The following is a 26,375-nucleotide window of genomic DNA, read 5'->3' as shown; positions in this document are numbered from 1 at the left end:
CAGCCTTTCTTTGTGTCAACCAGTAGATTTGATCTCATGTTTTTCCCTGTCTGCAGTTCTGTACAGCACTGAGCTATCTCCTGTAGAGTCTGGCAGCTCTGGGAACGTTGGTCTGCTGAGGACAGGGTGGCAGCAAGATTGAGCCTTGTTGAAGCATTGTGGGTGGCTCAGAGAAGTCCATCAGCAGGCTCACTGGTGGGTCCAACAACACTTCCACCACGTACAAAATAAGGGCAAATTTTATTTTACCTTCCACTAGATCCCCACTAGTAGAGTGCAGAGATGGGTCATGGCTGGTGGCAAAGGGGTGTGGGGTGTGGGCAGCTCCTGCTTCCTAAAAGTGAGGGATGGGGCTGGGTCCCAGACAGTGGAGACGTTTACAAGCGCTGGGTTGGAGCCTGGGGATGCGGGTGTACTGGGACAAGAGATGGCCAGGAGCTGGGATGGTCGCCCCAGGCATGTGAGGGTGGAGCATGTGGGGGTGGTGTGCCTGCAGCTCTGCTAGTGGCCATGCTTGAGTAAACTGCACTTAGAATTAGACTTGTAAATGTCCCAAGCAGCCCTTGGGAAAGTGCCCATTTTGATTTGCAGGGCTTCCCCCTGTCTGCACGGCACTGCATGCAAACCCTGGCCAAAGCCCTCACTGTCCCTCCAGCAGGAATGTTTCTCCGGCCGTGAGATCTGCGTGTTCAGCAGCTGTGTCTGGCACTGCCACGGAGCCTGCTGATGAATCTTGGTGGATCAAAGCCCTCAGGCATGGGCTTGGGCTTCCTTCTGCATCTGTGAATTGGCTAAATCTTGCATTTATTTTTGTGAGCCCCCAGTGGGAGACATAAGCGTGGATAACATAAATGTGTGTGCTCCAAAGCAACACCCGACAAAAGAAAGGCAAGATGGAAGACAAAAAAAGGAAAAACCACCCCAGCTCTTGGTTTCTTAAGAAGATCTGACCTCATACATAGGCTTGTGTTTTTTTCCATTTCATTTTCCTCACCCTGACATGTAAATGGAGAGTGAATGGTTTCACAGAGAATGCTGCTCTTGCTAGATCAGTATTAACCCAGAGTCAGCTTGAACCTGGGCTTAGGAGAATGACTTTATCTGAAGGTAATCTGGAGCACTGCTTTTTCCCCCCTCTGTTTTTAGAGTATCCCCATGTCCACCTTTCAAGAATTTATTTTCCTTTCAGGAATTCTAAAGGAAAATAACTTTAATTAAAAATTTCAATTAAATATAAAAGAGGACACTCTCGAGATGCAGTCTGATTGTGGTAGTTTATGTCTTAAGAAAGATTACTGACTTGTGACCTGTAGTGTTCTCCTTTTTCATAACTTGGCTACATTAAAAACACTGCATGTCTGTAGTTTTCCTTGGAATATGTTCAGGAACTTAATGAGGAATTAAGTAATTGACTAGTTTTCCTTGAACCTTGATGGATAAACTGCATTTTTTTTTTCTTTTAAAGCAAGAATACCTTTTTTTCCCCAAGTATTTCAGGTATTTGCACTATGCAGCAAAACAAGGTCTCCAACAAGCAGGTTTTTTTCTGCTTTGCAAGTCTTTTTCTTATGTTAGCTTGGCTGCCTTCAGGGAAAAATGTGGCAGACAAGACTGGTGTTAAACAGCAAAAGCCAGCTGGGGAATCCCACCGCCTCCCCTTCTGGGGAAAAGTGAGACAGACATCCAAGTTAAAAAATGAGCTAACTAGAGAACTTGCATTTTCCTTCCTCTTCCAGGTGGCTTTGAAGAAAATACCTTTTGGTGATAGCAATCTCTTGCTTTGGGCCACTGACCATGTATGTGGGTCTGGAGGGAACTAAAACCAGACACTTCAGAGGAAACTTTATAGTCCGTGTTAACTCAGTTATGTAATGCGGAACACTCTGGGTGTTTCCGTACCTGCTACAATCTCTCACTTGAGGACTGAACATCCAGTTTACTAAGAAATCATGGTGACAAATTATTTTAATTTCCCAGTGTTGTGCGAAGCAGAAATTCGGTCTCCTGCATTTTAATGGTGTTTTGTTTGTGACTGCTTTTGTGATTGACGTCCCAAGGTAAAAAGCATCAGAATGCACCAGAAGGAGGTGCTTTAAATAGAAAGCAGTCAAAAATGAAAGGCTGCTTCCATGAAGCATAGCAATGCCTCCTGGATCATCAGGAAGGGGCCTGTCCCAGGGGTGGGTGGGTGGTCTCGCTCTGCAGCTGTGGCTGAGCTCTGAGCTCAGGACGCAGAGTGTGCTCAGCATGTTGCCTGTGTCTGGCCATGCCAACTTATATCTCAGTCACCCAAGACATCTATCACACTCTGACTCACTCTGGAGAGACACAGCCTGCAGAGGGATGGTAATTTTTCAAGGCAGTTACTTCAGAGTAAAACCACACTTGAGGAAGCCAGTTCCTTCCCATCAATGAGCTCAGCAGCTCTGCACCAGCACTTCGCATCACAAGTGATGTTTGGGGCTGTTTGCCTGTTCCGAGATGGAGAACCCGGCCCACTCGTCAGGATTTACCAATAAATCAGGGTTTCATGTAGCTTGTGAACTAGGTGATTCATTCTTCTCTTGGTAGGTGGGTGATGTCCTTCTTGCTAGACTGGGTATTTCCCTGCCTTCAATACTGATGCTGTGCCAAACTCACTCTTCTTAGGGCTCCTCTGCACGTGGTGGCTGAGAGTTTGGATGTCTCCAGGCACACCACTGCAGGCTGGGAAGGATGACAGGGAGCAGCCTGGCAAAGTGCTGGACATTCCATTTGGATTTCCAAAGGTTTAGAGATCTCCTGCCCCAGTTCTCACCTGGACTGCAGGTGCAGGATTCCTGCTTAATCAGCATGCCTTCCCCTTTGCTTTTCAGGAAAAGCTCAGCAAACCCGCCATGTACAGGGCAGTTTAAGGTTTCATAAAGCTGTGTCAGAAACCAGAGCTGCCTGACCAGTGCAATGGTGGGCCATTTTTTCATGTCATGGTGTTGGCTCTGCAGCTGATTGTACACAACTGTTGTATTTGGTGGCCAGGATAATTTGGCTGGAGATGAAATTCTGCATGGCTGGAGTGAATCACAGGCTGCAGGAGCTGTGCAAGCACCAGCCATGTCTTGCAGAGTGTCTTGCCTATGTTTTGAACAACTCAGATGGTATCTTGCCCCAGGTTCTTTCCTTGCTGTCAAAATCAGTGCTGCTGGGTTATCATGTAGTTATCAGAGAGCAGATGGTTTGACCTAATTGTTCTGGTTTAAAGCAAATCAATGCCTTTCATGAATTCTTATACCAGTGTAAGTCTAGCTCATTTTTGCCCATTCAGAACAAATAAGTTTGAGCCTTAGGAGTTTACTTACTATTAACTTGCTACACCTGTATTTGCAAAAGTGATACCCAGTGTCTGAATTTGCAAATGGGCAGCATGTGGGATCCAGCCAGGGGGAAAAAACTTGTCGTATGAATTATGAATAAGCCCCGTCTGTGCTCTGCGCTGGATGTTTCTAACAGCTCTTTAGCTGAAATAACATGCAATCCCATAAATATTTGGATTCTGCTCAACAGCTGGAATGGCAAAGAAACCAAGAGCAAGTAACATTATACAATCCAATATAATCCAAGCTACACCTGTACCTTGGCTAATCCAAGTGTTTATATACACTTACATGTATCTGTGTAACTACATTGTTAATTCTTGAGGTGGAGCTGCTACTGTGTGTGATACGTTGACTTGATAAACTTTTTGGACTGAAGTGGTAGAAACTTTTATTTGCAGAATAAAAATGTCATGATTTAAACTTAATTCTTTGCATTTGCTATCCTGAAGACATAGCATGCTATTTTTGGTTATCTTTTGTACTTATCTTTTGTTTGGTTGTTTCCTGTATTAATACTTTTTTTCCCATTTCAGCATACAAACTTCTGGATTGCTGTCTGTAGTGGTTTTATGTTCGCCAAATTCTGTTTGATAAATTTAGTGTAGTAGTCTTAGTGTTTACTCTCTTTTTGGGGGAGAAAATTAGGAGAGGCAAAGCAAGCTTAATAAAAATAAACAAACAGCTTTATTAACACACACTAAAAGAATGGAAAAGTTGAGAAAAACAAAACAAAACCAAATGAAACTCCAAAACACTCTTCCCTTCCTTTACAAACTGTTAACTTTCTTACAAACAACAGAGAGAGACACAACCTGTGATTTTCAGTCAGTTTCACTATTTAAACATAATCTTTCATCACTTTGGGCGAGGAGTCTCTCTAGAGTACCATGGAGACATTCACCAGAAGACAAAAACTGTCCAATGGCTCCTAATGTCACAAATCTGCAACTGCTTGGAATTTTTGCAGATTGTGCTGTTCCACTCATTAGCAGCCTTTCCCCTGGCCACTCATGGGCCTCTCAGTGTATCTGGGGTACTGTTTAAGAATGCTTCTTCTTGTACAAAACAAGGATTCTCTTCTTCTATCTCTAAAATCATCTTTGTCTCAAAAGAAATAGAGAACTCCTTTTACCCCAGGAGCTGAGGGCTTCAAATCCCTTTCTCTCTAAAATCATCTTCGTCTCAAAGGCTGAGACCTCCTTTTAACCCAGGAGTGAGGGGCTTTGATAGATTCTCACTTAAATCTCAATCATATCAATCCTTAATTTTGATTAGAATCAGCATTCCCCCAAACAACATTAAGATGTTACAAGAAACGGTCCATTTCTCCATAGTTTACCCCAGAGAAGTCCAGTTAAAAAATGTACACATCCTCAGTCCTTCTTCTAATAATCTTATCAGTTCTTTCACTCTTGCTCCACTGACTTCATGGGGTGTCTTTTCTATGTCTACTTGTCTCTTCTCTTTCAGGGAAGAGTTAGTCCTTGGAAGCCTCATGTTGCCAGGAAGGGTTAAATGTGCCCAGGCCTGCAGTGGCCGTGTGATCCCTGCCCCGGGCAGCAGTCTCTCCACTGATGCATCTCAGATCGGCCTGGTTTCTTCCCTCCACTCTTCTTTCCCATCTAGGAATCACCGGAGGAGGGGAGGGAGAGAAGAGCTCTGGAGGAGGGAGGGAGAGAAGAGCTCTGGAGGAGGGAGGGAGGGAAGAGCTCTGGAGGAGGGAGGGAGGGAAGAGCTCTGCACACCCCTCGGTGACGGTCGGGGCGGCCTCGGCCTAAACGCGCCCGCGGCTGCCATCAGGGGCCCGGCCGGCGGAGATCTCTCCCTGCTCCAGAGCTCCGGGGGCTCCAGGGAGGTTTTTCAAAGTAGCTGATGTTAAGCTGCAGCCTTTCCTCCCCTGCTGGAGCCGATGGAGCCTGGCCAGGCCTCGGGGCCGGCTCCCCCCACGAAAGATGGGGGGGTAGCAGCAGTCCCCAACTCGGTGTTACCAGTTCAGCCAGCCAGGAGGAAAAGGGCTGACCTGCACGAAATCAGGGTTTATATGGGTACTTCCCAAAGTCACATTTGACATTCTCAGTGGTTGTGAAAATATCACAGTGGTCAAAGCAGATGCCAATATCCCAAACTAGCTTCTGATAGGTCCCTTCTAAAACAATTCCAACGTCCTGACAGGGTAAAACTTCACGTTGCTCCCCAACTAAAATCTAAACTGTGCCAACCCATGACACTGTCCTGGTTTCCTTGGGAATCAAAGAGTGCTAGCAAATACACAAGTTTAACTCCAGCAATGGGTCAGCCGCCAGCAGCAGAGAAAAGGTGGTGGTCAGCACTGCTCGGGGGGCAGAGCATGGCTTTGGCTGGACACCGGCGTGCAGCCTGGCCACTGGGAGCCTCACCTTCGGCAGAGCTCAGGCTGGGGGCCCGTGGCCACACACAGGGAGGGTTTGGGTGGCTGGTGTGTGTTTTGGGTCTTGTCAAAGGACCACTGGGTGGGCTCCCATTCCCACTCCCAGGCATTGCAGTATTTTCTGTTTCTTACTGGCTACCTGATGATGGATGCTGGGTGCAGGTGCTGGGGACCTCCAGAGGTCTTTGCCCACTCTACCCATCAGTGTGGGAAACTGATAAAACTTTGCTGTCCTCCTTAAATCCCATCTCCTCCTCCAGGCCAGAAGCTATGAAAATGAAATTGATAAGGAAAAATTCAATAGTCTATTTCTCTGGTTTCTATAGGCAATCATATCTAGTGGAAGAGGAGGCAGAAAATGCTCACTAGAACAGTTTAAGCTAAACAATTTCCCACCTCTACTCTTACCCCTTTTTTTTTTTTCTTTTTTCATTTTGAGATATTTTCCTTTGATTAGAAACTTCCTTTTCCCAGTATTTAATGCACTTCTTCACTTCCAGCAAGGCTTAATTCTCGATTAAAACATGGTTTGCTAACAGCTTATATAACCCTGTAATGGAAAAAAAGGTTTCTTAGATGGAAAAATATTTACCCAGAAAGAACTTAGCTCTAGGCTTAGAGCAAGTAGAGAAAGTATGCAAAAGCACTGTGAGCGAATGAAGGTCATCCTTCTCCCTCGATAGTTTGCTTGAACTGGTAAATAGGGATTTGTTCCTTACGGAAAATAGAGACACTTGATACTTGAAGAGGGAGAATGCAGATACAGCTTCTTATGACACCAAACCACTCAGTGCATAAAAAGACAAAATGTCAAGGATGCAGTCACTAGTAAAATCCAGGCAGCTGAAAACATCTTCTGAAAATCTGTTGGGATATATGCAAAATAGAAATAAAAATAGCTATGCTGGTTTGGAAGTGCATAAGCAATGTCTGGTTTGTATTTCTTAATAGGGGCTTATATTTGCATCAAATGAATTTCATTACTTGCTACAGAAGAGATCTTCCTAAGGGGCATGCATTTCTCCCTTAGTAGCTCAGGTTGAGTTTTCCTGCTAAGTAGAGATCTCTCTACATTTGGATAGGTATTCTCCGATTACTGTAAATGCCTTGATTTGTGACTCCAGTGCAGCGGTCTCAAGTACCAAGGCAGGGCTGCAATGGACTTCATTCCTACCGCTTGCTTTGTCTCAGCTGTTATCCTGTCACATTGCTCCAAGGAGTCCGGGGGTTAGAGGTGATGTTTAGACACATGGATTCTTGTGAGACTGTGCTTGCGGATGAGTGCTACCATTAACCTGCAGAGAGATTTTCTTTGGATGGTAAGTAGCGTAGATTTATATTCTGAGTGCCCCAAACATAGGCTTTTGTGACGGGAAGAGAACAGCAGTGACACAAGGTCCTCTCAAGAAAGGCACTAATAGCTTAGTGCAACAGCTCACTGTTCTCTTTCTTTCCCCTGCTCTCTCTAAAGCTTCCCTATGTGGTATAGAAGTACTTTTTGAACCCTTACAACACACCTTTTCTATATGTCAAATATGCTCTCGCACCTGCCACCCCATGGGCCAACAAGCCTGGCTGGCACAGTCCTCCACCCTGGCTATTTGCTACAGTTTTGCTGCCTTTTGGAACTGGGTCTGGGTGTTAGGACAATGTAGTTAATTCAGCCATGACAAAGCAACACAAACAAACAGTTTATCTTCATGTTCTGGCTTTTGGAAGACAGATATGCCTAACAGCAGGAAGCCATGGTTTACCTGAAAACAGGTGGAACCCAGACCACAGTAGTCGTGAGCTCCAATTGGCTCCAGACTATTACATCAGCAACAGACTTAATCCACAGAAAATATCTAAGTATGAGGGATCTGGAATTAATATGTCCACATTATGAACAATCTTTTTTTTTTTTTTAGTTTGGAAATGATTACTGGAAAATGGTGGTGTTACTGTGTAGTTGTTTTTCCTTACAGCTCTGTAGTATTTGTATTCCTTTGCCATGTTTATTATTTTATGAGCATTTTCCCCTGGTTTTGTTTGCAAACAAGACAGCAGATGCCAGGACCTAAAAACTATTAGAGATATAAAACTGTGAAAAACTGTGAAAGTTGGGTTATTTTGCCTATGAGATCAGATGACTAATAATTTAATAGGGATTATTTTAAGATCTAAACCAGAGACTGAGTAACTCTTCCATGTATTCACAGCAGTAATTCCAACTATTCTTTTTATCCCTATAAACTAGGGAGTTGATCCTTTGCTCCTTCTCTCCCACTGAATCATCTCTGAATGCCAGTGATATGTAATTTTTAATGGGAAACCGTGAATTTGGAGTGAAATATACTTTACATGAATTGCAGTTAGTCACCAGTAAATATTTGGTGTTCTGTTATGGAGGGCAAAAAAAGCAGTATCTGAAAAGCTCTGGTTTGTCAATTCTGGGCATTCAGCCTACTGAGAGCTGCTGTCCTTAGCCTGCCTCACCTGCTCCTGTGTCTCCTGTGTCCTTGATGCACAGTAATGCCTTTGCATTGGGTATAGTAAGTCACTGCCACAGTCAAAGTCTAAAATCCTCTGAATGTCTCCCTAAACCTCCCCATATCTAGGTGGTGAGTTCTGATTTGGTCTGTCCAAGCCTCTCCAAAGGAAGATCTGATGGAAATGGGGGTAATAGTATATTTTCTTGCCTTTTTTTTTTTTTTTTTTAAGTTGGACGAAAGTTTGCCTGGGTATATGATTTAAAAATGCATGCCTCTTTGGAAGGGCTATAACTGGGTTCTGCATGACTCTGTCGTGATGACAGCAGCAGACACAGGGACAGCTCCCTCAGAGCCAATGGTTTGGCAGGCTTTTTCTGACCGTCTACCTGATGATGGAGAAACGAATAACTGACAGCTGCTGAGGCAGAGAGACACGTCACATCTCACTGATGCTATTTGAATTGGCTGACTTGTAATAGAAATGTTTCCCTTTGGATCTAGGGTGAATCATGAAAATGTCTCATTACAGAGAATGTCAAAGCATTTTCCATAACGCCCCCACTATATCCATGTTACTGCTCTCCTCATTTCAAGAAATGGCTTACCAACAAGTTTGATTTGTGAAATGCTAAAAGCTAAGCTGGCTAAAGGAGCACCTCCAGCGTTATAATTTCTACTGACCAACATGAGCATCAGCAAGCTCATGTTGACATTTGATCTGTGCATGTGATCCCCTGTCCTTGTAAGCCTCTGACAGTGGAAATTCCCACCACAGCCCAACCTTTGCACGCTGGCGGGAAGAGAGTTGGCCCGGCGTTTCCTTCTGTGCAGTCCCAAATCTGTCCTGCATTAGCCTGAGCAGCTCTTTACCTTGGGAGGGTGTTTCTCTCCAGCGGCCCAGCTGCTCTTACGTGACGGTGCAGAGTTCACTGCAAAGCCTTGGTGTTGACATCAGGAATATGACAGCCCCTATCCGGCCACAGACGTTTTCAAAAGCGCTGGCTGGTGGCCCGAGTTACCTGAAGCAGTTACTAATTGTTTGACGATGACGCAAATGACTGGGTCCAATTTCAGCCCTGCTGCCGGCTCCTGGGCAGGAATGACCTGCTCGACTATTACTTCTCTCCATATCCTGGTGAAAGGCAGGCCTGTAAATTCCCCAGGTGTTGAGCTTCTCCCATAGGTAGGTTGTATTGAAAAGGGGGTTTAATTTCTTTTGGTGCAAAATACTCTTTGCTCTGGCCTTTTTTTCTGATTTAAACACATGGATCTTTTTTTGTCCGCCCCATTTTATGTGGAAACTGGTTTGGATGCCTGTCAAAGCATCATTTCTCATGCTTTTGCTATTATCCAAAACTGTTTAAAATCATATTCAATGGCCTAAATATTCTCCTTTTTGTCCAGGTTCCTGGCCTAACTCTCCTGTAGCAGGCACATCATACAAGATCATTTCACCAGGACTTGTGAGCTGCCCTCACTGAACTGGAGTTGTCCTCTGCACTGCTGGCGACACTTGTGGAAAACTGCTTCAACAGCAGCTCAGTATCACTACTTGTGTTTTCATAAATGTTTCCACTTCTGATTTGGTCATTTATAGCAGATGCCACCTCATGTCATTAAAGCACAAGGTATATCCCGGGTAGAATATAGTGGTGGGAAGCACTAGGCCCAGCCTGATTCTGTGACATGGCTGTGCCCAGTCTCCCTGCCTAAGATGCGATAGTAATGGGTGGATTAAAAAGCTATCAGAGTCTATCAGCTTGGCACCACCTGCCATTCAATTCCCATGACTAGTGAGAGAGAAGTGAGTCAGAAACACAGAGCAGAGGCTGTGGAGGTTCCCTGGAATCACACCAGATGCACCAGTGGTCTCTGGCTGCAGTTGGCTTGTGTGGGGTCAGTTCTGAGAGGCAGCAGGCAGGCCGCTGAGGGAAGGGCTCTTGCATGGGAGGCTGAGGCTGAATGAAGTATCCAGAACAACTGTGGGAGATATTTTCTATGTGTGCAACCCTGAGAATATTTTCTGTATGGTTGTGTCACCTGTATGGTTAATCAGTCCTGCCCAAGCTTTTTGGAAAAAAAAAAAAAAAAGGAAAAAAAAAAAAAAAGTGAAGAGAAAAGAGAAAAATAGCCCCTTGTTTTTAATGGTAACACTTAAAAATAATATAATATAAAACCCTCCTCAGTGGCCAAACCACAGAAATTGCCATGCAGATCCAAGAGCAGGTGTGCCTCCTGGAGCTACTGGAACAGCATCAGAAACCTGCTGGATCCCCAGGAAAAAGTGTCCTCTTAGTTCTGGGTCAAATTCTGCTCCAAATGTGGTTGAGAGCAAAATTCCTATTTACTTTAATGCTTGCTGCCTTTCATCTGTTGTTTTTGAAATAAACTGGGATCAGACCTGAGAAGTGCACACAACTAGCGTCTGTTAGGGCAGAAGGTAGTCAGTGATGCTGGGAGAGGTTTGGGAATTAACTGGTTGGTATTTCCACATTCTTGGGATGAGACCTTTCAGGAGTGCCACATGGCAAAGGATATTCCTGGTCTTTCAGCAGGAAACTGAAGTTATAGCCTTTTTATTTTCAATTCATATTTTCTTTAATTTTGCACACAGACTGCTTTGGCTATCTGCAGCCAAATGCCTATGTGGCACTCAGCTCAGTATGTCATTTCCACATTTCCATGTTTGTGTTGCTTCCTTCTGCCAACCAGTGGCTCTGGGGGAGCCATCCCTACATCTGCTGTTGTCAATGTGACTAACCCAGCAAAACAGCTCCATGCCTGGCCTCAGGTATTGAGCTGTCTCCCTGTATTACCATGCCTGAGTAGGTGCTTCTGCTTAGCTGGCTTCATGGAGCATCATGGACTTCAAGTTTCACTCAATGAAAAGTACCTTCCTTCTTCAGCTTGGGACATGAAGAATTTCAGCCATTTTTTGTGCCGTGGAAGTCATCCCATCCCTTCAAGAACAGCAGATTGTTTGAATATGTTCTTATATTGTGATGTAAATAAGGAAAGAAAGAAGATAAGTTGAGTGTATAGGCTACTACAGGATGTATTTCAAATTCCTAACCATAAAGCCAGTCCAGTTTTTTGGTCAGTGTGGATTTGGGGTGCTAGGTCATGGTTAATGCAAATGTCCAAATAGATTCAAACCTTCCAATGTTCTTCTTTCTATTCGTACCCATCACAGACTTCAGAGATAATTGTCCTATTATTCAGTGGGAGAGCTCCTTCCCACCCGCTTTCCTCCCCCCTATTTCCCAAACCATTCCCTCTCACTTAAAGCCTTCCAAAACTTTTAAGACTTGATACTCCAGAGTGCTAAGCACCCTGGCCCTGATTCAGTAGAGCACTTACACATAGGAATAATTTCATTTGAAGTCAATGCAATTATTTGCATGCTTTAGTTGCTTTGGAGTGAATTGCTCCATATTCAATAGGGTGGAGTCCACCGAGTCCTTTCCTGGCTGTGTCCCTGCTAGACAGGGAGGAAAGCTACAGTAAGTCTTTTCAGTGCTTGCCCCACTGGGGAACAAAAGGAAGCGGCACCTAGAAAGGGTATTTCTGGGCAGGATGGGGTTGTGGTTCACTAATGCTGTGTTGTAAAAGGCTTGTTCTCATTGTAGTCTTATCAGAGCCTGAGAGATTATTCTTATCAGAGCGTGTAACAATATTTTTATCAGCTTGAAAGATGATTCTTTTATGCCAGGGTGGCTGTAAGCCTCTTAAGACCTTTCCTTTTATTTACTTCTTTGTTGCACTTCTCTGCTTCTCTTCAATCAGCGCTTGCCCTTTGATATGAAAGCTCACAATATATTGGCATTTGACATATAACATTGTGCTGGAGGTGTTTCACAGTGTAATATGCCTGGGTCTGTGATTTAGGCCAGTTTGGAACTAGAACTCTTGGAACTCTTAGTTTGGAGCTAGAAGTACATCTTAAGCAGGGATCCAGCACCTGCTTTAGGAGATTTAGCCCACCAATGCTCATTCCTGACTGACCAGGCTAGGGGTAGAAAATAAAAGTGTGCAGCTGTGATTTTATCTCTGCTACTCTGAGCTGCTAGTTTGTGCTCTGGGGTGAGATGAGCAGCTCTTTGGGATAGGAACATCCTCCTATTACATATGGAGTCCAGAGAAAGACTGAAGCTCCTGAATCCTCCTGGAGAACAGCCCTAGCCCTGGGCCAGCAGGGGTAGTGCATCCTTGGGGGCTGTCCCCCAGGGCAGTGCAGATGGGTCCCGATCTCCTGGCTGGGGGAAGAAAGGCCGGCTGCAGGGAAGCAAGACTTGGCCCTTGGCCTCTGGCCCTGACTCCTTTTCTTTCCTAGCTTAACCAAAGTCAAAGAGACCGGCCTTGGCTGTTCATGTTTGCAGTGTAAAAGAGGGCACAGAAAACAGTGCGAGTGCTCAGTGGTTTTATTTTATCACATTAATGACCCTCTACTCCCTTCCCAGAAGCAGACTGTGCATGGGGGTTTGTCTGCTTTTGTTGGTGCTGCAAATGTGGCAAGAGCACTGAGTGAATACCAGTGCATAGTACATGCCCCTGCCCAAATGATCTGGCAGCTAGAGAGGGTCTGAAATGTCCCTGTCAGCAGCAAAACTCACTCCTGCACCTTCCCTCTCACTCCAGTCTTACTGTGCCACAACCAGAGAAGGAGTGGGAAAAGTGCCATGGTGAAGGAAAATGGAAACAACCAGAAAAAAACTGAAGGGAGTTGTCTGGAAGGAACCACTCCTGTTCCTGTCTGGAATTTTCAGCGGGGATGTAAAAATCAGAGCTTGTTTCATATCAGAGATGTGACTGCAAGGCACACGTGTAAGGGACCAGAACACAGGTGTGCTTGGCTCAGGGACTTGCCCGTGCCCCGCAGCAGGGGCAGTGGGACCAAGATGGTGAGGTCAAACCTTTCCCTCCTGCAATATACTCAGCTCAAGGGAGCAGCCCGAGCCTCACTGCTGCGCCCCCTGTGCTCCCAATACTGTGGCTAGGGACCGGTGTGGAGCATCCTGGTGGGTCATGGATCGGGATTGTGTCCCAGCAGTGAACGCTGAGCCTAGTGCTGCCCCAGGCACAGGCATGAGGGCAAACACATGATCCTCCTTGGCAGCAAGGGCATGTATACATTTTTGGAAGGTTTTTGGGACTATTTCTCCCAAGGTCTGTGCTGTCTGGATGCAGTGCAGGCAGTAAAACTCAATGGCAGCAGTGCTGGTGGGGCCCTCACACCATGACTGCCTCTCCACTTACTGGCAGTGCCATACAGAGGATTGTGTTAGAGCTGCCGGGTGATGCACCCTGAATTTACATTGCCTAACCCTCCCTATTTTTGGCCTGTTCTTGGCAATTTTTAACACCACCAACTTCCACTAAGAAAAAATGCCCAGTGGACCCCTCTCTCCCTCCCTTTTCCTGTAGAACTTCCTGTCCACAGATGGCAAAATATGTTGGTGCGTTCCACACAGCCATGCCACCTTCTCTAAATGGGGTCACAGTGCACAGCAGCTGCACTGATCTGGTTTTGCTCATCCTTGATCAAAAGATATTTGGGCTGGTTTTGCCCAGGGTTTGGGCTGCCAAGGAACTGCTGCTGACCAGCTGCATGCCCTGCTCTGCTTCTTGAGTGGCAGCACAGTTGGCCCTCAGGGTTGTGGTGAAAGCATTTGGGGTTGTGGCTGAAAAACTCCCCACACTCAGGCACCTGGAGGTAAACCGCCCAGATATTTGGTTTTTTGATTTAGTTATTTTAATTTTTTTTTCTTGAAGACTTGAATTTACAAGCTAGCCTTGTGGGGATTTTTTTTAGCTGGTATGGGAAAGATGTGTGTGATTGAGAGGATAGGGGCTTGTGCCTAATTACTGAATGCTCAAATCTGGGGAAAGTGGCAACAGGACTGTGTTATTCACTATGATTACATCTACCCCTCCTTCTGATGTAGATAGGTCTCCTCCACAAAAGCATGGACCTGAACTGCTTAAGAGGGGAGTGATCCTTTCAGAAAACCCTTTTCACATGGACTTAATGAGGAGCTGGATCAAACTTTTAAGGTAGCTTGTATAGTTTTTTATAATTGGACTATAGAAACTATAGTCCAATCTAGAAATTATGTTGCAGATTGATATTATACGAAAGGAATGACAAAACATAGCAAAAATGCCCTGTACTTCTCTAATCTCCAGCTCTAACCTAAAAGTCTTTGTTTCTCTTACAGTTTTGCTGGGACAAGGGGCAATGGACAGAAAATGGAACATAGAAATTCCACCTGAATATAAGGAAGAACTTCACTGTGTAGGTAAGTGAGCACTGGAACAACTTGCCCAGAGAGTAGTGTAGTCTCCCTCACTGGAGATATTCAGAAGCTGCCTGGACACAATCCAGAGTAATATATTTGAGGGACTCAGATTGAGCGGGATGGTTGGACCAGATGACCTCCAGTGGTCCCTTCCAACATTACCCATCCTGTGATTCTGTGACTGTTGTACCAGCTGTGCTACATTTTGCCAGCACTGCTTGCATCATGTAGACATCCCATCTGCAGACTGACAACTTCTCTGGCCAAAAACAACCCCCAGCCTGGTGATGTGTACCTGCCTTGTGTGATGTAGCCATAAGGTGCTCGTCATTAAAGCTGTATGCAGATATTTAGATTTGCATGAGATTCACAATCACATCCGAATCCCTTGAGCTGCTGGAGCACTCACAGCTTGCTGTGAGGGGCTGGGGCCCTCAGCAATTTACAGGGTGGATCCCATAATCTGGCTTTAAAGTAGCTCCTTATGAATGTTCTAGACTGAGAGCAGAGGGACAGTGGCACTTCCCACTGCTTGTACCCAGGGGAATAAAGGGAAGTGGGATCAGTGGGAGTTTTCAGAAGCCTCTAACTCACCATAGAGCATGAATATCTTCAAGGGTTGGCCCTCAGGTGCTTCTTAAAAAAGCAGCCAGGTTAAAGTGGCTTTGCTAAGTTTGTTCCCATGAATATGATTTTCCCCAGGCATACTTTTTACATATACCTGTTAGATAAAAGCTACCACACAGTAAAAGAAAAACAACACACAACCCTCTTAATTAAAGATATCAGGGCAAGGAGGCTCTTTAAAAAAAAAAAAAAAAAGTAGTTTTAGTTTACAGGACCCTGGGAAATAAAGCTGGCCATGATTTCTATGTTGGTCCCCCTGGTTCTTGCACAGAGCCTAGGCTCAGTGAGTGCTGGCAAATCACTGCCCAGTGATGGCAGGCATTAGAACCCTCAACTTAAAAGCTTGTTCTATCAGTCTGTTTCTGGGGTTGGTCCCTCTGGGTGTACCCTGCCTGCAGCCTTGTATCTATCTCCTTGCTTAGGTTATATTTTATCTTCCTGCCTATCCAGTCCTTGCTGGAATCCCAGTGGCCCTGAACTGCTGTGGGCTCTTCCAAATGCATGATGTATTTTGGCGGATGGGCTCCTTTTGTGCCAGTGATGACAGCATGCCTCTCTCCCCTTTATCCCATCCTTGTTCTCTGTAGGACTCTCCTGCTTTTCCCTTTCCCATATCAGGTGAGGGTGGGCTGTCCAACTCCCCTTTGGCAGAGGTGTGACCTCCTGGTGTAGGAAGCAGTCATTTTTACCTGGCTATTCCTAGCTAGCCAATCATGGGCTGTGGAAATGATCCTAAGGTGCTCAGGACCTGGGACAAATGAGTAGTTCACTTTGCCAAGAGAGCAGTGTGGAGGAAATGGAAGCAACAACTAGTGCCAACAGAAAAAACAACTGCTGGATGTGCCTGTTTTGTGCCAGTTAGTGCAATTTTGCTGACGGCTTGCTTTGATGTAAACTCATTCTTGTGAACGAGCCTGAGATTTTGTATTTGAACACCGAGAAAATTCTGTTGTTGAAGATTTGGAAGCTGCAAAGGCTTTTGCTGGTGTGTAATGATAGTATGGACCCATGAGACATGTCTTTCAAAGCATATCAGTCTCGGATATTGTGGAGGGAGGGAAAAGCTAAAAGGGAAGGATGCATTTATCAGGTAGAGGCTGCTAAACACTGGATCTGAAAAATCCATGTGTCTTTTTGGATGTGGTTTAAAGTGAGGGGGTTTCACTATGCTGTCCTGTCTGCCCTGCTGCAGTTCGTGCTCACAGGGGATTTTTGGGAGCGACATACTGGTATGGACAAAAGCGAGGGTCTGGAGCCTCGGTAGCGGAGCACTGGACCTGGCCAAAATGAGTGACACAAAACAGAGCTACAAGAGGTGCGTGTGAGATCCAAAAGACAGCCCAGACCTAGAAAGCCCTTGTGAGAGCGACAGCGAAGGCCTATCTCGCCTTCCCATCAGTCTGCCGTTCATGGGAACCCATGCAGCGCAGTAGTTATTCGGAGGGCTAGTTGTGTAGGTGGCCGAGCCTGTTATCGCAGGAACGCGGCGTTAGTCATGGGAGCGGGCTTGCCAGACATGCCTCGTGCATGCGCCTTCCCGCGCACCACCGGCTTTATCTCCGGTGGGGTGCGGGGCCTGCCAGCTTGGCATGGGAACGCGGCAGGATGGGACTTGACGCGAGGAGTCTGGAAGGGAACGCCGCTCCGCCGGCACCCAGTGCGCTTGGGCCGCATTTCCATGTCTAATTCACGTCTGAATTAATGCAGCGTATGTGAAGGCACTTAGAGCTAACAAGAGGTTGTGGTTTATGTTTTGTAAATCGTTATCTCGCTCTCAGATCAATGAAACTACGCTGTGGCCGACAAACAAAGTTAACGTACCACAGATGTGCGCAGATCTTAGGTTGGGTGCCCAGCTCTCCCTAAACTTTCAGTGGCTCTTGGAAACACAGATCCCCTCAAGCGTGATGAAAGTGGGTGCAGTAAAACAGAGTGTCCAAAGGGGTTCATCGCTTTAAGCGGATTTAAATCTTAAAATCTCATCTTTCCTTGCATATGGGAGAAGTAACTATTGATGAGAGGTCATAGAATTACACGGTTTTGAGCCCTGGTTTTACGCAAACATGACTGAATCCAAAAACTATTTTGCCTCTGAGGAATAACAAGAAATGTTGTGCCAGTTGCATGGCTCTTAAGGTAATTTCCCCTCCTTTTGGCTGTTCCAGTAGCATTAAAGAAAGTAAACGTAGTATAGACTTTTCAATACAAGAAAATGAAGGAAGCCTACTCTGCTTTGAGCAGATTCCTCAGCAGAGCTGTGAAGGAGGGGGCTGTAGGACCCCATTGCAGGGAGTTGTGAGGCTGTACTGAAAGGGGGCAGAGGCAGCTTTGGGGGGTGCACACATCTGAAGCCTGGTTTCAACCAGCACCCTGATTTGTGAAGGCATTCCCATCAGCTGCCACACTGTTAATTTACCTGCAGCACAAGTTGCCAAGGTTATTTACCTATCATTTTCTTGCTACATATTGATTTTATTCAGTTGCCTGAAGGTATAGAAATAATTAGCAAAAGAGTCTTCCCATCACATTTACTATGCAGTTAATTAGAAGTTTTATCCTATAGAGTAGTCATGTGAGAAAAACAGCACTGTAGTAACTCAGGTGTTCTCCTCCCAGCTGATGTGAAATGGCAGGTCTCCATTGAGTCCTGCCAGCTCTTGCTGCTTTATAATAGCAGCAGGAACATGTTGTGTTCCAAAAGACATAGGAAACACCAATGTCTTTTGTTTCATGAATGCTTGGAGACCCAGCATGTGCTCCAGGGAAGCGCTCACTATTTAAGCAGCCTGTTGGGTAATTAAGGGACTTGTTGCAAATCAGTGCACTGCTCCTCCACAATTTGTTTTCTGTCACTTCTTTGGGAAGGGGCTGGCAGGTCTGTGGCATTTCCATACTCTTCACATTCACCTAGTGTGGATGGTCCAGGACAGTCTGGATAACAGTTTGCCTCTGGGCTCAAGAACTCCAGGGCTCACCATAGTCATACTGAATGCTGAGCTCTGCACTGCGCCTCTGCTGAGGATTTTCCTGTGGAAAGATGGCTTTCTGTGCATTGACCAGCTTTGCTATGGCGGAAAAGCCTTTCTTGCCTTACAGTAAGAAGTCTCTAAGTCAGATAGATCAAACATCTTTCTTCTCTCTTTCACACTGTGGATCCATGAAGAGTTTCCTACGGGAAGGTGACTGACATTGGGTGCTGTGTCTGCCTCATGAGGTGGCCAGTTAATTACCCCCACTGACATCTTTAAAATGTTCTCCCTGGCAGAGTCTGGCAGTGTTTGGTTTGTAGCTCACGGAAGGGCAGAGACTGTGGGGTGGCACTTTTGTGTGCCACACTTGAGGGTGACAGTCAAGGATCAGCTGCCTCACGTGTGACTGCTGCCCATGAACTTGTAGGCACTGCTGGGAGTTGGAGAAAGGAGCTGTGACCATGTGTATGTGTACACAGTAGAGACGAAAAAACTTCCACATGCCAGTAGGTACTTTGGGCATTGATAATGAATCTCTCTCTTGTAACTGAGTGGCTTAAATCCAGCTTAGAGAGAATAATTATTCCTGAAAAGAAGGCTCTTCAGCATGATTTTCTGGCTGCAGTCCAACATCTGATGTCTGTTTCTAAAATTGGGATAGGTACATGTGAATCCTGGAGAGGAACTGTGACTGGAGGTTAGAGGAAGGTATATCTCAGTCTCACCTCCTAAAAAGTGGCTCCTGTAAAGCTGGGAGAAGCATATTCTGGCTTGGCTGCTTTTCCATCTGTAGAACCTCATGTGTCTGGAAGAGCTGTGGGGCCTGGTCACTGGTAGTTCTCTGAAACTGCCCCCATTATAGTGTTTGCTCCAGACTGTGACATGAAGAGAGCATTTGTGCTTTGGCAGAGGGGGAAAAGACTGGCCAGGAGCTGCTTTTGAGTCAAGTATTGCTGCTTTCTGCCGGGAAAACAGGGTCTCAGCACTCGGACAATCACCTGAACACATGGGCTGGTGCCATGTCCTTGGAGAAGTCCCCAGCCAGCAAAGAAAGGGTGGGTGGAGGTGCAGAGCAGGACATCTCCCAGCAACAGCCAGGGAGGGGTCTGAGCAGAGACCAGGGTTTCAGCAGCCCCAGGTTCTGTTCTCAGATCCTCCACTGCAAAGTGGCTGAAAGCAATGTGCCTCTTAGTTCTGCAATTTCTTTGCCTTTTAGTACCAGCCTACTTACGTGGTCACTTCTTTGGGTCTGGGTTCTGTGCTTTTTCCTATTGTTTCCTTCAACCTTGATTTAACTTGATGCTCTTCCAGAGGGTGGAAGCTTCTCTGCAGAATCACAGCTACTCGAGGTGCCCCCTGTGCCAGGGGTGCAGGCAGGCAGACCACCCAGGGGAACACAACCCTGTGGTGGGCTCTGGGAATCTGAGTCACCTTCTGGATACTCTGCTGACACTGTAGGGCTGGTATCAGTTAAGATGCCTAAAATCAGAATTAGCCCAACATTAACGTGTGGTGACCCTCCCCAACCCTTCACAAACACAGCAGTTTTTTAACCATGCTCACATTTCTATTTGGATGATGTCTGGTTTTCCCAGATGGAGCTCTTTTTACCTACACTCTGTGTTGTGAAGTGGCCCATTCCTAGGTAAATGACATTGGCTGCCGTCTCCACCTCAGGAGGTGGCCAATTGACCCCCTGCACTGACGTCTTTGAAATGGCCTCCCTGACAGAGTCTGGTGGTGTCTGGCCCATTGCTCATCAAAGGGCAGAGACTGTGGAATTTTGCATGCCACACTTGATGGTGACAGTCACTGGTCAGTTTGGGGGTGTCATGTGCATGTGGAGCATCTGCAAATCACTGGATTAGCCCGGAACAAGGGATCATCTATTCTATGTGCCTCAAGATTGTGGTCTGAGATGCATGTTCAGTTTGGACAATATTAGACAGTACTTTAAAAAAAGCAGTTTCTGTTGCATCAATGGAAAAAGAGAAATTGTGCTTGCCAAAAGCCTCATCCCCTTAGATATTTATCAATGTCTTGTCTAGCTTAGATAATATATTCACTTCATAGCTCAAAGATAATATTGTGTTAAAAGTGACCTTTCCATCTCCATCTTGCACAAAAGAACCTGCAAGTTCAAAATTAATAACGTCAACTTTAAGCTGTAATTGTATAAGAAACAGCTGGATTAAAAAATTATTACTTCTTCAGAGAAGACTTTTTTTTTTTTTTCCTTTAAAATATCTTGATAAGCAATATTACTTACTCAGTTATAATTTAAGGCAAGTTCACTTTGAACATGCTGTGCTAAAGGAAGTTATTACCATTGCCTGCCCACTGTGCCAGAGGGAGGAAGCTGCAAGTGCAGCAGCCCTCTCCGGGGTGTCGTGGTGGGGTCCCTGGGAGCATTTCCCAGGCACAATCTTCCCACCTGGAGCAAGCAGCTGGCTCTGGTGGTTAGAGGGCTTGCCCTCAGCACAAGGTTCAGGGCAAGCTACTGGGCAGGAAGACAACATGAAGCCCTGACTCGATCTGCCAGCAAAACCACTCGTTATCTCTAACCCACTGGAGATGAAAGCAGCCCTGTTTACCTTTTTAAACTCTTGGAATGAACCCATTGTGGCTGGAGCTTGTTAAGGAGGAAAGCAGGTTATGGGCATGTCGTGGTGCTAAGCTGTTGAGCTGACACAGCAAGACTTGGGAGTCCTGTCCTTCCATACCTCCAGACTTAGAGTGGGCTGTGATGTGTAGCAGCAGAATGTATACCAAAAATTTTTAGGCTGGAAACATGAGAAGCTGCTTCTATCTGCAGCCATAGGAAGGTGCTGATGATGTTTCTAAATGGTGGATGAGGAAAAGGGCAGCAAATCTTCAAGTGGCTATTGTAGTTTAAGAGGACCCTGAGCTTTCAGATATTTTAACTTGCAGAATGGCTTTGCATCTGACGGGAAGCAACACTGGTGTCTATGTTTGGATTCCCATGGGCTGTGTGAAAAGTCTGTGGGGAATGCCAACCAAAACCATTTCAGTTTTTGCCTGTGATCCTTATGTATTATCCTTGTTTCAGTGTCAAACAAGACATTTCACAACTCAGAGTTTCTTATCTTGTGATGAAAACAGCAATTCTTTGCTGGAGGGCAGAGTCTGTAGTTTATATAATATAGAATATATATTATATAATATATGTATAAAATATATAATATATAATTTCTGGGGTTCATCTTTGAGCCTTTTTGACCCTAAAGTACTTGGGAGCTACCACAGCTGCAGCTTGAACTTTTCCTCCTAACTGGTGCTCTTGGTGAGGCTTTCACAGTTAAGTTTTATCAGGAGCAAAGAAGGGGAGAACATTGGAATTTCCCTCTGCAAGTAGCTAATCAGGAACCAGTGGTGTCCTTGCGTGTCTGAAACTAACCTTCAGGTGGGAGATTCCCGGAGTCCATTCCAGATATGTCAGCAGAAGATGTCATGGTTAGACTCTGTTGTCTTCTACTCAGAAGTCACATATCAGAGAGTTTCCCTTTCAGAAGGTGCCAGGAAAACAAACTTTGGAAGCACATTTCAATGAAAGGACATCAATTGTCACTACAGAAAAATATATCACTTGCTAATTGAATTAAAATTAAAACTGTTCATGCCTGGCTGCTTCTGAGGGAAAAAATAAGGTGGCCACGGCAAACTGGCATAATTCGAATGAGTTTGGCACTGGCCAAATGAATTTCTGACTCAAGGATGAACTTTCCTCTTAAAACACACAAATCTGCAAACACACTTGTGAATGTGGCAGGTGGAGAGGCTGAAATGCAGCACGCTGCTCTGGATGCAGATCTGCCTTGAAGTGGTGCTCAGGGCTTGATTCCCCTTGACAGCTCTTTCAGTGGCTCTAAGATGCCTGTGAATCATGAGGCTGTGCTGAAGTACCAGCAGCATGACAGAGAGGGAGGGTTCTGGCAGGAGCAGAGGATGGAAAGAAGAAAAAGCCCAGTGGGTTACCAATCTCATCCCTCCACTGTTTCAGGGATGGTGTTTGTGGGATTTTTGATCTAATCTCTCTCTGGACGTGCATAATGTGGTTTGCAGGAGATGTTGGTCAAAGTGAGGCCAGAGGACTTCACTCTGACTTGAGGGACTGTTTTCATAAACGTTCTGCTGACTTCCCAGAGGTGGTGAAAAATGCTCTCATCTAAACTAGATTTAGGCAGAAAAGGGATCAAGTCTTGCAAAATACTTAATCATTGCAGCAGATACATCTGAGTAGTTTGGCAAACAATAGCAGTTTTCACACTCTTATCAAGAGCTTTGGCAGTTGTATAACTGGAGAGGGAAGAGAAACTTGGAGCAACAGCCGTAGCAGCTCCTGGTGGGATGAGGACAGTGACACCAGAGAGGTGCGCAGGGGAGAGGAGCCAGACCTCTGCAACATGAAGTGAAAGATCAACCCAAGCCCAGGAGCTGCATTGCGGGCAGCTCCTATTAATCTTTTTTCTCTGATTTGCTTTAGCAGCAGTCAAGTGAGGCCCACAGAGGCCTAGAGTTGCTCCAGGAGCCCTAGAAACCTGCATGGTGTGGGAACAGGGAGTACTGACCCCCTTCACCCTCTGGCTCTTTGCTTGGCATGTGAGCTGCTGGTGGACCAGTGGTCACTTTGTGTCCTGTTTCAACCCACCAGCTTGCCCTGAGGCTTTTTCCTTCCTCCTTCCATGCATGGGAAGTTTTTTTTTTAAACTCCCTCTCAGAAAAAATGATTGGCAAGGTGTATTGTGGACAGCAAGCAGGAGCTTCCACCCTTGAGGTGGCAAATCCTCCCTGGCAGCTCATGTTGCTGTACCAGTGCTGGAGGTGCTGCCTGCTGACTCACAAGAGCCACTTCCTTGGTCCTGCCATGGAGAGGAGTGAGGCACTGAGCTGAGGACAGCGAGAGACAGGATTTGGCAATGGAATGAGCCTTGCCATCTTCTTTTGTGGGTGTGCAGAGCAATCCCCAGAGATCTCTTGCGTCAGTCCCATTTGCAGTGCTCGGCTGCTGGCCAGCCTCTGCTTGAGGTCAGGGACTGGCATGACACCAGGCAGGTGCAGGGAGAAGGAGGAGAATTACGCTGTGAGGTGCCAGTATGGGCACTGCCAGGCATCGAAGGGCTTAGCTGAGCTCCTACATGAGAAGGACAGAGCTCAGACCCCCATACACCTGTTGCTTTGCTACGGATGCTCTACATTAAATCCCGAAGCAGACTGGTTGAAGGATATTTTTTCAATCTTGCACTTACCCTGCCTTTTCAACTCACTCTTTCTCTTGTGTTTCTGATGAGCTGGAGAAGTGCTTTGTGTGCAGGCAGGTTCCACCTCTCATATCGGGGTGTTCATGCTACTGGAAGATGCTTCTTTTTCCCCAGCTCCAGCAGGCTTCTTCAAATCCAGTATCCACTGGAGGCTGTCTGACTTGCACAAAAGGGGAAGAAAACTGCAAATCAGTCTGGTGTTGACCTTCTAAAATAGGCATTATCCATCACTTCTAAAATTAATAGATTACCCCGAAAGAAGAAGTGACAAGCAAAGGGGAAATCAGTAACTACCAAGATACTTGGCTTGGTTGAATCACCCAACCTGCCTTTCTGAAGTTAGCTACCAACAGTGCTGAAACCACTTACGGTATCTCAGAAAAATGAGAGTGATCCTCTTGGTTTTTCTCTCTTTAAAAACAGAAGGTGCTGTTTGACAAAGGACATCACTGCACGCTGCTACATGACATGGGGAGCCCTGGTGAGCCGTCTTGCTGCAAACTAATTTGGGGAAGAATTACTCAGGAAAAGCTCCCTTGAAATAAGTGAGACACGTGCGCATTTCAGCCGTTTCTTAAAAGCAAGAGGTGTCATCTGCTCTGTGATTTAAGAGTAGCTGGTTTATGAATCAGGGTTTCCCCAGAGATGACTTTGATTGTCAGGGTTGCTGCTGCAAGGCTCTTTGCTTTGCTCAGTCCTTGCTTTGGCTGGGCCAGGTAGAACTGCCACGGCTTTGACCTTGCACAGAGGTTGTGCTCACAGTTTTGAAGGCAGTAATACCTCTGGATGTAAAGAAGCTAATAGTGCTTCAGCACTGACTAGGAAGCAAACACATTGAAGAGGGATCCTTTGATAGAAAAATCTGTCAGCGTGTGGGCTGGCTGCAGTCAGATGCCACCCCAGCCTGGAAGACAGAAGAACTCTCCAGGAACAAGCCTGCAGGACCATGGGCCATAGGCCACATCCCATTTCCTATTCTGATCTTAAAAATGTGAACCTGGCAAGAGTTTGGTTTTGCTTTTTAGGATAGAAGCTGGTTTGGGGTATGAGTCCTTTAATCTGTTTTTCACAAGTTGGTCCTTAACCTGCTGCACTGGGGACAAGACCACATAGGGAGCAAGAGGCTGCTGAATGTTTGCTTCAAGATGCCGGTGCCTCCTGAACAGCGCTAGATCTCTACATGCAAGGCTGACTTTCGGAACATTATCATCAGGGTCACATTTTTGCACTTATCCTTTCTGATGGTCATTGGTGTGAGCGCTTGGTGCACACTGGTTATCTGTCTGAACTTGAGCAGAATGCAGTAAATCAGATTGTCTCTGGCTTCTGGTGATCACAGCCTCAGCCTCTGGTGTCACAACTTCAGCTATTGTGCCTCATGGTGCCAAAATGGGATTTTTCAGTGTTAGCCTTAAGAGCCCATGGGATCAGAGAATTCACCAGAAGCAACCCTGTGAAACAGAAACTTTCCAGCAGCTGCTGCTCGGTGTGAACTGCTGGGGATGAGTTCAGCTCTGATTCACTGCCTGGTATCTGTAAGGCTGGTTCCTTCCCAGCCATAGGACTCTGCTCCTTCCCTCTTCCCATCAGTGGAACAGAGAAAAGTCAGTGGGTCCACACAAGCTGCTGTTGAATGTGTAGAGTCGAAATGATACTCAGGAATATATTAAATTGGAGTAAAAAGAAATGGACGCCACCCAAGACTGAATCAGAAACTGAAGAAAAATAAAGAAACCATGTAAAAACAATCTGTTTGCATCAAGCCTGTTAAATTCAATACACTTTAAAGCAGCAAAGGGCTTTGGAAAGCTGCTGTGAGGTCCAGGAATGTGAAAGTGAGCTGAGGACAAGGTGTGGATTATGTAAGGAAAAAGAACTTTTAAAAAAAAAATTTTTATGCTTTTACTGGAGAAATTCATTCCTGTGCACTGGCCTGTCATTTTTTTTGTCTTTTTGAAATGTTTCTAAGGAGATAATATACTTCAATTTTGAAGTAACCTGTGGTTTTAAGTTGTAAAAATATTTTCCAGCCCAGTTGCTGAATAGTTTGCAGTGACGTATTCTGAATTTCAGGTACCACTGAAATTATTTCTGCGAATCTACAAATGTAGAAATAAGCCAAAACTTTGCCTTTATGCAAAGGAAAGCAAAGGAAAAAAATAATAAACAAAGGACTTTCCCAGGCTTATTCCATCTCTTCTTGATGTCATTTCATCTGACATTTATTTGAAAATCAAAACATGAGAGCATGTGTACTTCCTGTGCCTCACATTACTGCTATTTTAAACAGAGAGGAAATGAATGTTTTCCTATTCAGTTACTACTTTTGTTCTGATTCAAATATTAGCTGCCCTACACTGGATGCAGGTCTGTCCAGGCATTTCTGTTTTGTTCCTCTTCCACTTTTTCAGTTTTCCAATCTGTATTTTGCTTCACAGTCTGTGGCAGGCAGGCTGCTGCTGTGTGCCCAGAAACCACAGGAGTGTGGAAGAGTAACAGACCACATACCACACACATGCTGATATTTTTATGAAATCAGGCCAGTCATTTTCATTCCCTCTTGCCAGCAGGGGAAGATGACGTCTTGTGTTGTGATAATTCTGAAAATCCCCTGTCACTTTCAGTGTGAATCATAAGAGAACTGTTCCTGTTTGTGGGGAAAAAGCAAATTTCAAATGTCTGTGTGCTGGAGTGAGATGAATTTGAGTGGGCAATCTCACTGCCCCTAAACACAGAAGCCAAAAATCTCCATCTGATAACACAATCTTATTCTTATAGTCCTGCTCCCTTGAGATTGGGAAGGGCACAAGGCAAATGTGAGGGAGCTGATGGTGGCTGGCAGAGCTAATATTGATTCGGGATCTCTACCCATAAGCTGTAGTCCTTGGAGATGTGTCTGTTCTCAGCTGTGTATTCTGAAACTTCGATATTCATATAATAAATAATTCTTTAAATTACTTCCCGAAT

General features: G+C 45.5%; 1 long non-coding RNA gene across 1 annotated transcript; it reads left to right on the top strand.

Moving 5' to 3' along the window:
* The first annotated feature begins 14,205 nt into the window (after positions 1 to 14,205).
* Positions 14,206 to 25,295, top strand: LOC120749266 (uncharacterized). Its single transcript, XR_005699598.1, has 3 exons — positions 14,206 to 14,288; positions 14,453 to 14,533; positions 23,832 to 25,295. It is a non-coding gene; the product is annotated as an uncharacterized LOC120749266 (long non-coding RNA).
* The last annotated feature ends 1,080 nt before the right edge of the window (positions 25,296 to 26,375 follow it).

The sequence above is a fragment of the Hirundo rustica genome, chromosome 2 (assembly GCF_015227805.2).
Source record: "Hirundo rustica isolate bHirRus1 chromosome 2, bHirRus1.pri.v3, whole genome shotgun sequence".
Taxonomy (NCBI): domain Eukaryota; kingdom Metazoa; phylum Chordata; class Aves; order Passeriformes; family Hirundinidae; genus Hirundo; species Hirundo rustica.
The sequence above is the reverse complement of the archived record's forward strand: the minus strand, read 5'-3'. Positions and strand labels throughout refer to the sequence as shown.